Below are 14,013 nucleotides of genomic sequence, written 5' to 3' on the forward strand. Positions count from 1 at the left end.
CTTAATACTGGGTGCTCCCTTGTGTCTGGACAAAGCTATACCTCTCTGAAGAGCTCTAATTAGAGCGAAACACTGTGTCAGGGGTTGCTTTTAATCATTTCAGGTTGGCTTGAGTTGGTATTTTACTAATTCAAAGCTGTAATATTGTGCCTGGAGTGATAAATGGCTTTTGTTATTTGACAGCTCGGCAAGGACTGCACTGTACTAGTCCTATGCTTAAAGACTTTGCTGTTTAAATGGCGAAAGACTTTGTCATTTTCTATCTCGGCATGGATAGCACTGTCTAATCCTATGCTTAAAAACTTTGATAGAAAAACAGACATTTGAGGTGAGCAGAGCTAGAGTGTCGCTGGTGTTGAGAGTGCTCTTACAGGAGCTGCTTTCCACCTAAACTGAGACCTACCCAGAGTTCTCTCCTTCTTTTTTGCATAATTTATGCGTCACTCTATGCCTGAAAGGGTTTTGTTTTGACTTAATACTGGGTGCTCCCTTGTGTCTGGACAAAGCTATACCTCTCTGAAGAGCTCTAATTAGAGCGAAACACTGTGTCAGGGGTTGCTTTTAATCATTTCAGGTTGGCTTGAGTTGGTATTTTACTAATTCAAAGCTGTAATATTGTGCCTGGAGTGATAAATGGCTTTTGTTATTTGACAGCTCGGCAAGGACTGCACTGTACTAGTCCTATGCTTAAAGACTTTGCTGTTTAAATGGCGAAAGACTTTGTCATTTTCTATCTCGGCATGGATAGCACTGTCTAATCCTATGCTTAAAAACTTTGATAGAAAAACAGACATTTGAGGTGAGCAGAGCTAGAGTGTCGCTGGTGTTGAGAGTGCTCTTACAGGAGCTGCTTTCCACCTAAACTGAGACCTACCCAGAGTTCTCTCCTTCTTTTTTGCATAATTTATGCGTCACTCTATGCCTGAAAGGGTTTTGTTTTGACTTAATACTGGGTGCTCCCTTGTGTCTGGACAAAGCTATACCTCTCTGAAGAGCTCTAATTAGAGCGAAACACTGTGTCAGGGGTTGCTTTTAATCATTTCAGGTTGGCTTGAGTTGGTATTTTACTAATTCAAAGCTGTAATATTGTGCCTGGAGTGATAAATGGCTTTTGTTATTTGACAGCTCGGCAAGGACTGCACTGTACTAGTCCTATGCTTAAAGACTTTGCTGTTTAAATGGCGAAAGACTTTGTCATTTTCTATCTCGGCATGGATAGCACTGTCTAATCCTATGCTTAAAAACTTTGATAGAAAAACAGACATTTGAGGTGAGCAGAGCTAGAGTGTCGCTGGTGTTGAGAGTGCTCTTACAGGAGCTGCTTTCCACCTAAACTGAGACCTACCCAGAGTTCTCTCCTTCTTTTTTGCATAATTTATGTGTCACTCTATGCCTGAAAGGGTTTTGTTTTGATATATATATATATATATATATATATATATATATATATATATATATATATATATATATATATATATATATATATATATATATATATATATATATATATATATATATATATATATATATATATATATATATATATATATATATATATATATATATATATATATATATATATATATATATATATATATATATATTCCCAAACGAAAGTTTGCCTGCAAGAAAAAGGAGCCCACGAGCAAGGTAAGGATTTCAGCTTTTAATTCTTTGTTGGGAGCAGCTTGCGAAATAGATGCAAAACCAGCCCACTGGGCGTGACCGGTCGAATGGCTTCATGGTATCTGTAGTGTAATGTCCCATCCTCCTTCAGTGAGTTGCCTGCCTTGGAGCACGCTGATAATTAGAAACTAAAACCACAGTGGGGTATGCAGTGTTACACCTCACCAACATAGCTGTCCATTGTCCCACCAACAAAAGCTCCTCGCACCCATATCGGTGGCGCTGTTAAGCATCTCCGTGGGGGGCTGAATCAGCCCCAGGGCTTGAACTCCGAGGCTCAGGCAAGCCGCTCCAAATCCAAACAAAAGTTTGCCTGCAATAAAGAGGAGCCCACGAGCAAGGTAAGGATTTCAGCTTTTAATTCTTTGTTGGGAGCAGCTTGCGAAATGGATGCAAAACCAGCAAATAAACTTGAAAAGTCAGCCTGACGCGTTTCGTATTGCTACTTCTTCAGAGGCACTGACTCGAACTCCAAAACAAACATTTTTCCTGGCAATTACACAGCAATATAATACCCGCACCACTGGGCGTGGCCGGTTGCGGAAGAGCACCGCCGCTTTCTGCGGTCCCGTGGTGATACTGAAATGTGTTACCAGCATAGCGGGAGGCAAGGCAACTATTGGATGGCACGATATGACAGCCTTTGTTGAAATGGAACGGGGCACCAACCCACTGGGGTAATACATTGCATCTTGAGAAGCGATCTACATTGACAGACTCACTTGAGTAACACTATTGTGCACTTCGACATCCAGGAGGCTCTGCGGGCCACGCCCACTGAGGCAGGAGTCAGTCATTTAAATTTGGTGCACAGTTGACTGTTTGTTCCTCGCAAGTAGCGCCATTGATGAAGGGGAGAAACCCGAAACGCGTCTGGAGTTTTAATAATGAGATGCCCAGTACCTGCCAAAATCGGACTGCAGCCTCCAGTTTAATAAAAGTAATATTTTACCTACCTGTGCGGCTCTTCCATCTGGGGCAACCTTTTCGTTGGATATTGAGCGGCCAGCTCGGTCGCGGAAGAGCTCCGCTGCTTTCTGCGGTCCCATGGTGATACCGAAATGTGTTACCAGCATAGCGGGAGGCAAGGCAACTATTGGATGGCACGATATGACAGCCTTTGTTGAAATGGAACGGGGCACCAACCCACTGGGGTAATACATTGCATCTTGAGAAGCGATCTACATTGACAGACTCACTTGAGTAACACTATTGTGCACTACGACATCCAGGAGGCTCTGCGGGCCACGCCCACTGAGGCAGGAGTCAGTAATTTAAATTTGGTGCACAGTTGACTGTTTGTTCCTCGCAAGTAGCGCCATTGATGAAGGGGAGAAACCCGAAACGCATCTGGCGTTTTAATGATGAGATGCCCAGTACCTGCCAAAATCGGACTGCAGCCTCCAGTTTAATAAAAGTGATATTTAACCTACCTGTGCGGCTCTTCCATCTGGGGCAACATTTTCGTTGGATATTGAGCGGCCAGCTCTGTCGCGGAAGAGCTCCACCGCTTTCTGCGGTCCCGTGGTGATACCGAAATGTGTTACCAGCATAGCGAAGGCAAGGCAACTATTGGATGGCACGATATGACAGCCTTTGTTGAAATGGAACGGGGCACCAACCCACTGGGGTAATACATTGCATCTTGAGAAGCGATCTACATTGACAGACTCACTTGAGTAACACTATTGTGCACTACGACATCCAGGAGGCTCTGCGGGCCACATACCCACTGAGGCAGGAGTCAGTAAATTAAATTTGGTGCACAGTTGACTGTTTGTTTCTCGCAAGTAGCGCCATTGATGAAGGGGAGAAACCCGAAACGCGTCTGGCGTTTTAATGATGAGATGCCCAGTACCTGCCAAAATCGGACTGCAGCCTCCAGTTTAATAAAAGTAATATTTTACCTACCTGTGCGGCTCTTCCATTTGGGGCAACCTTTTCGTTGGATATATATATGTATATATATATATATATATATATATATATATATATATATATATATATATATTCACTGAAAAAACCATAGGTTTGACACCGGTTATAGTTAGCTGGAAATTTTACTGACATAAAACCATTGAAATTCCCACGTTATAGTTAGTTGGACTCACTATAACTTGCGCGCCTGCAATGCACTGCTGATGACGTCACATATTACATCACTCATGACATGGTCAGTGAGACTGGCAAGACAGTATCTGACTGCCTCTGTCACACAACCCACACTCTTTTGGCTGGTCTTCACACACACACACCAAGGTTTCTACCATGGGGGAACCCCTCTCCCTCTACCTCTCATCTAGAGTCAGTAGAGTGTCCCTCCCACCACTAGGAATATGGTCCCCTGTGCCAGTCCCCCCATCTACTTCAGGGACACTGTACTCCACTGGAACTACATCATAAACCTGAACCCCCTGGTGTATGTCGACCCCCTCCCTCAAGTCAGGCGCCACATCTCTGGGTGTTTGTACCTTTCTTTCCACACTAGATATCATAATCATGCTGCCACCATCTGAGCTGGACTCCACCTCCAACTCAGCAAAGCTCCTTCCTTGAGCATCCCATTTTTCTTTCTGGGCTAAGGCCCACCGGATCATACCTTCCTTGCTTAGCCGGTCTAATTCTCTGCACCTTTGCTCAGCAGCAAGGAGCCACTCATCTTTCTCTTCTTCACTATCAGAGAAGTCCTCCTCCTCAGAATCATCTGCTAATGTTGCTTCCCAAATTCTGGCCTCATGGGAATACAGGCATGCCTCAAGATCCCTCCTTGTGGAACCTTTCTCCACAGGCAGCCCCCTCTTCTTGCAAAAGGCTTTTATCTCCTCTTCTGTGTAGATGCACAGGTGAAAAAAGTTGACTTCCATTTTGGCAGGATTTTACAGGTGCAACACTTAGCCAGAGTCTCAATATCCAAAAATCAGTAGTATGCGGTGGCGTAGTGGTCTGCACTCACTAGTGATGTACACCAATTACTGTGGGTCAAGTACAAACACAAGTTAAAATCCCACCGCCTGACCACCAATGTTAGATCTGGGGGTCTCTGGTTGGCAGAGGTAGGTACCACTGTCCAAATAGGGACCCTTGCTTCTAGTCAGGGCAAGGAGATAACCCTCTAAGATAACCTCCGCTCACCCTCTAGGTAGCTTGGCGTGAGCAGTCTAGGCTAACCAGAGGCAATGCTTAAAGTATTTGTACCAACACTCACAGTAACACAGTGAAAACACCACAAACTGACTCCACAACAGTTTAGAAAAATAAAGGTATTTAATCTAAAACTACACAAGACCAAAACGATAAAAAAATCCAACATACACAGTTCAAATATGGTTTCAAAAAGAGTTCTTAAGGTTGCGTTAAAATTCTTCAAGTTGCGGTAAAATAAACCACAGTTGCGTGAAAAGTTCACCGTTGCGTCACGTTTACTCACAGTACCTTTAGTTGCAACAAAGTTCCAAAAGCAGAAGCTGGTGCGGTGGAAAACAAGCGATGCGTTGCTCCTGAGACCCTGGGGAGGCGTTTGCGACAGCCCCGCTGCAGCAGCGGGCGTGTTGCGACGAATCCGGTCTGTATGGGGAGGAAGGCCACTTGTATGGATTCCGGTGCGTAGGTTCCGTAGGAAGTCTGTTCTCGCAAAGGCACGATGCGACGATCTCGTAGGTGCTGCGACGATCTCCGGGGCGACGATGCGCGGTCCAGCGGGGATCCTTTCTCTCGCAGCTCCTCGATGTGATGATTCTGCGACGACACTCGCAGCAACGTGATGCGGTCCGCAAGCAAGCGGTGCGGCGTTCTCACCCAGCGACGACAGGCTCTGCGACGATACTCGCAGCGATGTTCGATTCTCCCGCACCGGTCTGGTGCGTCCCGCAAACGAAGGATGCGACGTCTCTGGCAGCGGCGTCAGGCGCTGCGACGATCTCGACCTCCGTAGCGGCGGGAAACTTCTCGCACTGTCGGGGATGCGCTCCGCAAGCGAGCGATGCGACACTTTTCAGATTCAAAAGTCACTCAAGCTTAGTCTCAAGCTTCCCAGCACAGGTCCAACCTCCAGAGGCCCCACAACTGGATCAAGCACTCTAGGAGGGACAGAACTCTCTCAGCAGAGTTCAGGGAAGCTGGGGGTGAAGTCCTTTTGTTCCTGGGACTTCAAAACAGGGAGCCAGCTCTTCTCAGGCCCTTGGAGATTCCTTCAAGACAGGGGACACAGCACACAGCAAAGTCCTTCCCCTCTCCTTGGCAGCAAAGCAACAGGTCAGTCCAGCAGAGCAACAGCAGGACAATCTTCCTTCTTCAGAGTCAGCTTTCTCCTTGGCAGAGGTTCCTTCTTGATTTCCAGGATGATCTAATTTTCTGTTGTCAGGGGTCCTGTACATATACCCCTAAAGTCTTTGTTCTCTTGGTGCATGTGGGCCCTGTGCCCGGTCTGAACCAGTTCTGGGTGGATCCTGAGTACTTTGTTTTGCTGGCTGCATCTTTCCTTTCAGAGTGAGGGGCAGGGTCCTCAGCCGCCCAGCAGGGGGGTGGAGCCAGCATTGTGGAAGGCAGGCACAGCCCTATTCAGCCCAGGTGCTAACTCCTCCCACCACTCCAGTTGCAACTGCAGTCATTCAGCCTAGTGCTGACTCATCCATCTTGCTGGGGAATTCCCCAGCCCCTGTCACTCACAAACCAGACAGTCAATACACAAACAGGCCCAGGCACACAGAAGGGTCAGACAAGAGAACAGCAACTTTCTAAAAGTGCTGTTCTCAAACACAGGATTTAAAAACAACCTTTCCTAAAAGATGTGTTATTAAATTCTGAGTTCAGGGATACTAGATACTTATGTCCTATCTTGTTCCTATGGGAAGAAATGCTGTTAACCACTGTAGCCAGCATCCCCCATGTTAATCTATTGAGCAAGATAGCCTTACAATAGTGAAAAACGAAAATGGCTGTAATTCACTACCAGAACATGTTACCTGGACCAGTACATGCTCTACCTCTCACATACACTGCACCCTGCCCAGGGGGGTACCTTGTGCCTTCCATAGGGGTCGCTGATGTGCACGAAAAGGGAAGGGTTAGGCCTTGTCAGTGGGGACACTGACCAGGAGGACATGGCAGTTCTAAACTGCCCATAGGCACTGCAGTGGCAGGCCTGAGACACCATTTTAGAGCTACTCCTGTGGGTGGCACAATCAGTGCTGCAGGCCCACTAGTAGCATTTGTCATCACCAGCCCTGGCACACCCAGTGCACTTTACTAGGGACTTCATGGTGATACAAACAGGCCAAACATGTATATCCAATCAGAATAATAATTTACATAGCGAGCATATGCACTTTAGCACTGATCAGCAGTGGTAAAGTGCACAGAGTCCTATTGCCAACAGCCACGGGTCAGGAAAAATAAGGGAGGAAGAAGCAAAAAGTTTGAGGATGACCCTGCAAGAAGGGCCAGTTCCAACAGCTTCCATCTGAGGATTAATTTCGAACACTCCATCTCCCAGAAATCACCACAGTTTCATTCGGACAGCCCATCTGGGCGTGGTAGATGTTGAAAAGACGTTAAAAGCGATGGGGGAGTGTTCACCATGGTATTGCCTTTGAGAAAGTGAATAAACAAAACGCGTCAGGCAAAAAAGTGATTTGCATTTATTTCTGCTTGCAGGCGGATGCTGCCCGTACCAGTGATTCAAGGAACAGGTTGAGCCTTACGCAGCTGCTCGTGTGCCTTCCAAACTGTGTGTGTCAACCAGGAGCTTGATATTTTGGCGGCTGCACGGCCGTCGGAACGGCACCACCCCGTGAACACTCGGGCCATGTGGCTTGGTATTTACCTACCTGATCATGGGGCAACTGTGCTGGATTGAGGACAGTGACGCTTGTGGGGGCTCATTCAGAGCTTACAAGAAATCTGCTTCCATCTGAGGATTAATTTCGAACACTCCATCTCCCAGAACTCACCACAGTTTCATTCGGACCGCCATCTGGGCGTGGTAGATGTTGAAAAGACATTAAAAACGATGGGGGAGTGTTCACCATGGTATTGCCTTTGAAAAAGTGAATAAACGAAACGCGTCAGGCAAAAAAGTGATTTGCATTTATTTCTGCTTGCAGGCGGATGCTGCCCGTACCAGTGATTCAAGGAACAGGTTGAGCCTTACGCAGCTGCTCGTGCGCCTTCCAAACTGTGTGTGTCAACCAGGAGCTTGATATTTTGGCGGCTGCACGGCCGTCGGAACCGCACCACCCCGTGAACACTAGGGGCCATGTGGCTTGGTATTTACCTACCTGATCATGGGGCAACTGTGCTGGATTGAGGACAGTGATGCTTGTGGAGGCTCATTCAGAGCTTACAAGAAATCTGCTTCCATCTGAGGATTAATTTCGAACACTCCATCTCCCAGAAATCACCACAGTTTCATTCGGACAGCCCATCTGGGCGTGGTAGATGTTGAAAAGACGTTAAAAGCGATGGGGGAGTGTTCACCATGGTATTGCCTTTGAAAAAGTGAATAAACGAAACGCGTCAGGCAAAAAAGTGATTTGCATTTATTTCTGCTTGCAGGCGGATGCTGCCCGTACCAGTGATTCAAGGAACAGGTTGAGCCTTACGCAGCTGCTCGTGTGCCTTCCAAACTGTGTGTGCCAACCAGGAGCTTGATATATATATATATATATATATATATATATACATATATATATATATATATATATATATATATATATATATATTCCCAAACGAAAGTTTGCCTGCAAGAAAAAGGAGCCCACGAGCAAGGTAAGGATTTCAGCTTTTAATTCTTTGTTGGGAGCAGCTTGCGAAATAGATGCAAAACCAGCCCACTGGGCGTGACCGGTCGAATGGCTTCATGGTATCTGTAGTGTAATGTCCCATCCTCCTTCAGTGAGTTGCCTGCCTTGGAGCACGCTGATAATTAGAAATTAAAACCACAGTGGGGTATGCAGTGTTACACCTCACCAACATAGCTGTCCATTGTCCCACCAACAAAAGCTCCTCGCTCCCATATCGGTGGCGCTGTTAAGCATCTCCGTGGGGGACTGAATCAGCCCCAGGGCTTGAACTCCGCGGCTCAGGCAAGCCGCTCCAAATCCAAACAAAAGTTTGCCTGCAATAAAGAGGAGCCCACGAGCAAGGTAAGGATTTCAGCTTTTAATTCTTTGTTGGGAGCAGCTTGCGAAATGGATGCAAAACCAGCAAATAAACTTGAAAAGTCAGCCTGACGCGTTTCGTATTGCTACTTCTTCAGAGGCACTGACTCGAACTCCAAAACAAACATTTTTCCTGGCAATTACACAGCAATATAATACCCGCACCACTGGGCGTGGCCGGTTGCGGAAGAGCGCCGCCGCTTTCTGCGGTCCCGTGGTGATACTGAAATGTGTTACCAGCATAGCGGGAGGCAAGGCAACTATTGGATGGCACGATATGACAGCCTTTGTTGAAATGGAACGGGGCACCAACCCACTGGGGTAATACATTGCATCTTGAGAAGCGATCTACATTGACAGACTCACTTGAGTAACACTATTGTGCACTTCGACATCCAGGAGGCTCTGCGGGCCACGCCCACTGAGGCAGGAGTCAGTCATTTAAATTTGGTGCACAGTTGACTGTTTGTTCCTCGCAAGTAGCGCCATTGATGAAGGGGAGAAACCCGAAACGCGTCTGGAGTTTTAATAATGAGATGCCCAGTACCTGCCAAAATCGGACTGCAGCCTCCAGTTTAATAAAAGTAATATTTTACCTACCTGTGCGGCTCTTCCATCTGGGGCAACCTTTTCGTTGGATATTGAGCGGCCAGCTCGGTCGCGGAAGAGCTCCGCTGCTTTCTGCGGTCCCATGGTGATACCGAAATGTGTTACCAGCATAGCGGGAGGCAAGGCAACTATTGGATGGCACGATATGACAGCCTTTGTTGAAATGGAACGGGGCACCAACCCACTGGGGTAATACATTGCATCTTGAGAAGCGATCTACATTGACAGACTCACTTGAGTAACACTATTGTGCACTACGACATCCAGGAGGCTCTGCGGGCCACGCCCACTGAGGCAGGAGTCAGTAATTTAAATTTGGTGCACAGTTGACTGTTTGTTCCTCGCAAGTAGCGCCATTGATGAAGGGGAGAAACCCGAAACGCATCTGGCGTTTTAATGATGAGATGCCCAGTACCTGCCAAAATCGGACTGCAGCCTCCAGTTTAATAAAAGTGATATTTACCTGTGCGGCTCTTCCATCTGGGGCAACATTTTCGTTGGATATTGAGCGGCCAGCTCTGTCGCGGAAGAGCTCCACCGCTTTCTGCGGTCCCGTGGTGATACCGAAATGTGTTACCAGCATAGCGAAGGCAAGGCAACTATTGGATGGCACGATATGACAGCCTTTGTTGAAATGGAACGGGGCACCAACCCACTGGGGTAATACATTGCATCTTGAGAAGCAATCTACATTGACAGACTCACTTGAGTAACACTATTGTGCACTACGACATCCAGGAGGCTCTGCGGGCCACGCCCACTGAGGCAGGAGTCAGTAATTTAAATTTGGTGCACAGTTGACTGTTTGTTCCTCACAAGTAGCGCCATTGATGAAGGGGAGAAACCCGAAACGCATCTGGCGTTTTAATGATGAGATGCCCAGTACCTGCCAAAATCGGACTGCAGCCTCCAGTTTAATAAAAGTGATATTTAACCTACCTGTGCGGCTCTTCCATCTGGGGCAACATTTTCGTTGGAAATTGAGCGGCCAGCTCTGTCGCGGAAGAGCTCCACCGCTTTCTGCGGTCCCGTGGTGATACCGAAATGTGTTACCAGCATAGCGAAGGCAAGGCAACTATTGGATGGCACGATATGACAGACTTTGTTGAAATGGAACGGGGCACCAACCCACTGGGGTAATACATTGCATCTTGAGAAGCGATCTACATTGACAGACTCACTTGAGTAACACTATTGTGCACTACGACATCCAGGAGGCTCTGCGGGCCACATACCCACTGAGGCAGGAGTCAGTAAATTAAATTTGGTGCACAGTTGACTGTTTGTTTCTCGCAAGTAGCGCCATTGATGAAGGGGAGAAACCCGAAACGCGTCTGGCGTTTTAATGATGAGATGCCCAGTACCTGCCAAAATCGGACTGCAGCCTCCAGTTTAATAAAAGTAATATTTTACCTACCTGTGCGGCTCTTCCATTTGGGGCAACCTTTTCGTTGGATATATATATATATCCAGATCCGGAAATGCTCCGTGAATGGGCCGACTGCAATTTAGAATCGTCACGCAAACTAGTCCAAATACTGGTCCGCTATGCGGAGAGTGACCGGTTGAAAACACAGGCAAAGATTGAGGAGCTTAATCTGGTCATCGAAGCAGCCAGTGTGGACTGTCCAAATGAGTGTATCAAACTTAGAGGCGATATGATGGCGAGGATACAGAAGGAAGAAGAATCCATCAGCAAAAGGAAAGCCTGGAAATTCCAACGCGATAAGGCAGACTATGCGGAAGGTCGCATTTTTACCTTTGCGAAAAAGTATGACGCCATCAAAGCCTCACGAGGCCAAAAACTTGCAGGCACCGCGGATCGCCCTAACCAATCACAGGGAACAGCACAGCAGGATGACTCCTCGGAGTCCAACTTTAGTTCAAGTATGAATAGCGACTCAGACTCCAATTCTGCACAATCAGGAAGGCAATTGGGGTTTACAAAGCTCACGCCAGCAGAGGAATTGGACTGTGTGAGGAAAGACTGGCGAGGGACCCTACGCCCGAGAACGCAGTCGCGCTCAGGAACAAAAAAATCAACGCAAAACGCTACCAACGTCGCAAGGCCAGATCCAGAGCAAGAGCCAAATCAGCAGAAGAGGAAGAAAAAGAGTGCAAAGAGATGGAACAGGAAGTGAACCTATTATCTGGAGCTAAGGACGTTGCCCCCTCCATCATCAACTTGACGGACATGGTCCTGTCCGATTCTGAGCTCAATATCCTATCTAAAGGTCTCACATTTTGTCCTCCATGCGATCTGAATTATGCGGACACAAGAATTGATCTTTACAAATTTGTCCGCAAAATCAAGCTACAGAAACACTTTGCTGGAGGAAAAACCCGCAGCAGTGCTACGCGGGTTGAAGCTGGAGACGAGGGATTACAAGCCCGTGACTTGCCTGGCTTGGAAGCCCTAGAGTCTCTCAGATCGGAGCAGTCATCATCACAAACTACATCTGGAGGTGAGCCCAGCAGGGTGGAGGGACTAACGTCTTTTAAACCGCGCTCAACGTTCACACCTGTGATGATGTATGATAATTTGGACATTTTTCACGATGTAATTGTCAAAGACATCAAGTCATTACATTCCAAGGTGCTCAATTCTAAACGGAAAAAATTTACACAAAATGATCAATACATGCGTCTCATCCAAAAAATTCAGGCCAATGAAAATGTCATCGTCAGACAGGCTGACAAGGGAGGAAACATAGTTTTGTGGCCACGAAAACTATATCTAGAAGAAGCCCTCTCCCAACTGAATGATCTGAACTGCTATAGACATAGTGACATTTCATTGGTCAAAAAAGCTCAGGAAGACTTCCACTCTTTGCTCATGGGGTGGAGGTCCTTTGGCCTACTGAGCATGGATGAGCTGAAATATCTGAAGAATAACCATCCAGTCATGCCAGTCCTATACCTCATTCCCAAGATCCACAAGAATCCTAGTAAACCCCCGGGAAGACCGATAATTGCAGCGTGCGGGGGTTTATTAGAGAAAACAACAGTGTATGTGGACTCTTTCTTGCAGGAATTTGTTCAGGAGTTACCATCATATGTGCAAGATTCCAATGATTTTGTAAGAAAGATACAGGATATAGAGTGGGGTATGGATCTGTGGCTCATTACATTAGATGTCACGTCTTTATATACCAGTATTAATCACCAAGACGGACTGCGAGCCATAGAATTCTACCTAGGATTGCGACCTATAATCATGGCTGATCATAACCGCATGTTACTTTCAATGATCTCATTTTGTTTACACCACAATTTTTTTATGTTTAACAATAGATATTACCAGCAGGTCAGGGGTGTGGCCATGGGGGCCTGTTTCTCTCCCAGTTATGCCTGTCTACACATGGGCTACTGGGAGAGGCAGGTCCTCCATGGCACGCACGCAGACATTTCCAGACAATCTATTGTTAGGTGGTATCGCTATATAGACGATGTGTTCCTAGTCTGGAAGGGCACTCGCCAGGAGGCTGAGCACTTTGTTGACCGCATCAATAAGAATGACTACAATCTGCACTTTACCTCTACCATCAGCAGGGATCAGGTGCATTTCCTTGACATGACAGTCACACCAGGAGCAACACATCTAGAAACAAGGTTGTATCGTAAGGAGACGGCTGGAAACACGATTCTCCACGCCAGCAGCCATCACCCTGCTCACCTTATACGCAGCATTCCGTATGGTGAAATGTTGCGTATACGTCGTTTGAGCAGTACAGAAGCCCAGTGTAACCTGGCTCAGCAGGCCAGTAGGTCCAGATTCCTGGCTAGGGGGTATCAGGCTGCAATAGTGGATAAAGCCATAATCAAAGCTAATGCCATTCCACGTAATCATGCCCTCGAGCCTAAGGTCCACAAAAAGTCCATCACCACTAATGATCAACCAGTCAGATTGATTTGGGCCTTCAATAGGCAACATGCAGCGCTGGGGAAAATAGTTTCCAAGCATTGGAATCTAGTGAAATGTGACCCAGTGATAGGGGATAGAATACCCAATACCCCATCCATCACATACAGGCGAGCATATTCCATGCAGAATGCCCTAGTAAAATCTAGCCCAGAAGTCCTGACCGGTAAAATTTGGTTAGGGAAAAGTAAGGGCTTTAGGAGGTGTTCATCCTGCAAGGCTTGTCAGCATGGATTGAATAAAACCGAATATGCTACCCCATTCACCTCTGTGGCACGTAAAATAAAACAACAACTCACGTGTAAGAGTGAATATGTGGTGTATGTGCTGGAGTGTCCGTGTGCCCTGCGTTATGTTGGCAGTACCAAATTGCAGGTGCACAAGAGGATACTCCAGCACATTAGGGCCATCAATACCAGTGATCCAGCATATCCGGTGGCCCGTCACTTTAAGGAACACCATAACAATGACAGTTCCCTGTTGCGCTATTATGCTATTGACTGTGTTGGCCCTCTTAGGAGAGGAGGAGATAGGGATGGGGCCCTGAGAAAGTTAGAAACCAGGTACATAGTGGAAATGGACTGCCGAGCTCCGGGGGGATTGAATTCCACTGAAGATTTTTACACGTGTTTATGACAA

This window comes from Lissotriton helveticus, chromosome 7 (assembly GCF_964261635.1).
Source record: "Lissotriton helveticus chromosome 7, aLisHel1.1, whole genome shotgun sequence".
NCBI classification, from domain to species: domain Eukaryota; kingdom Metazoa; phylum Chordata; class Amphibia; order Caudata; family Salamandridae; genus Lissotriton; species Lissotriton helveticus.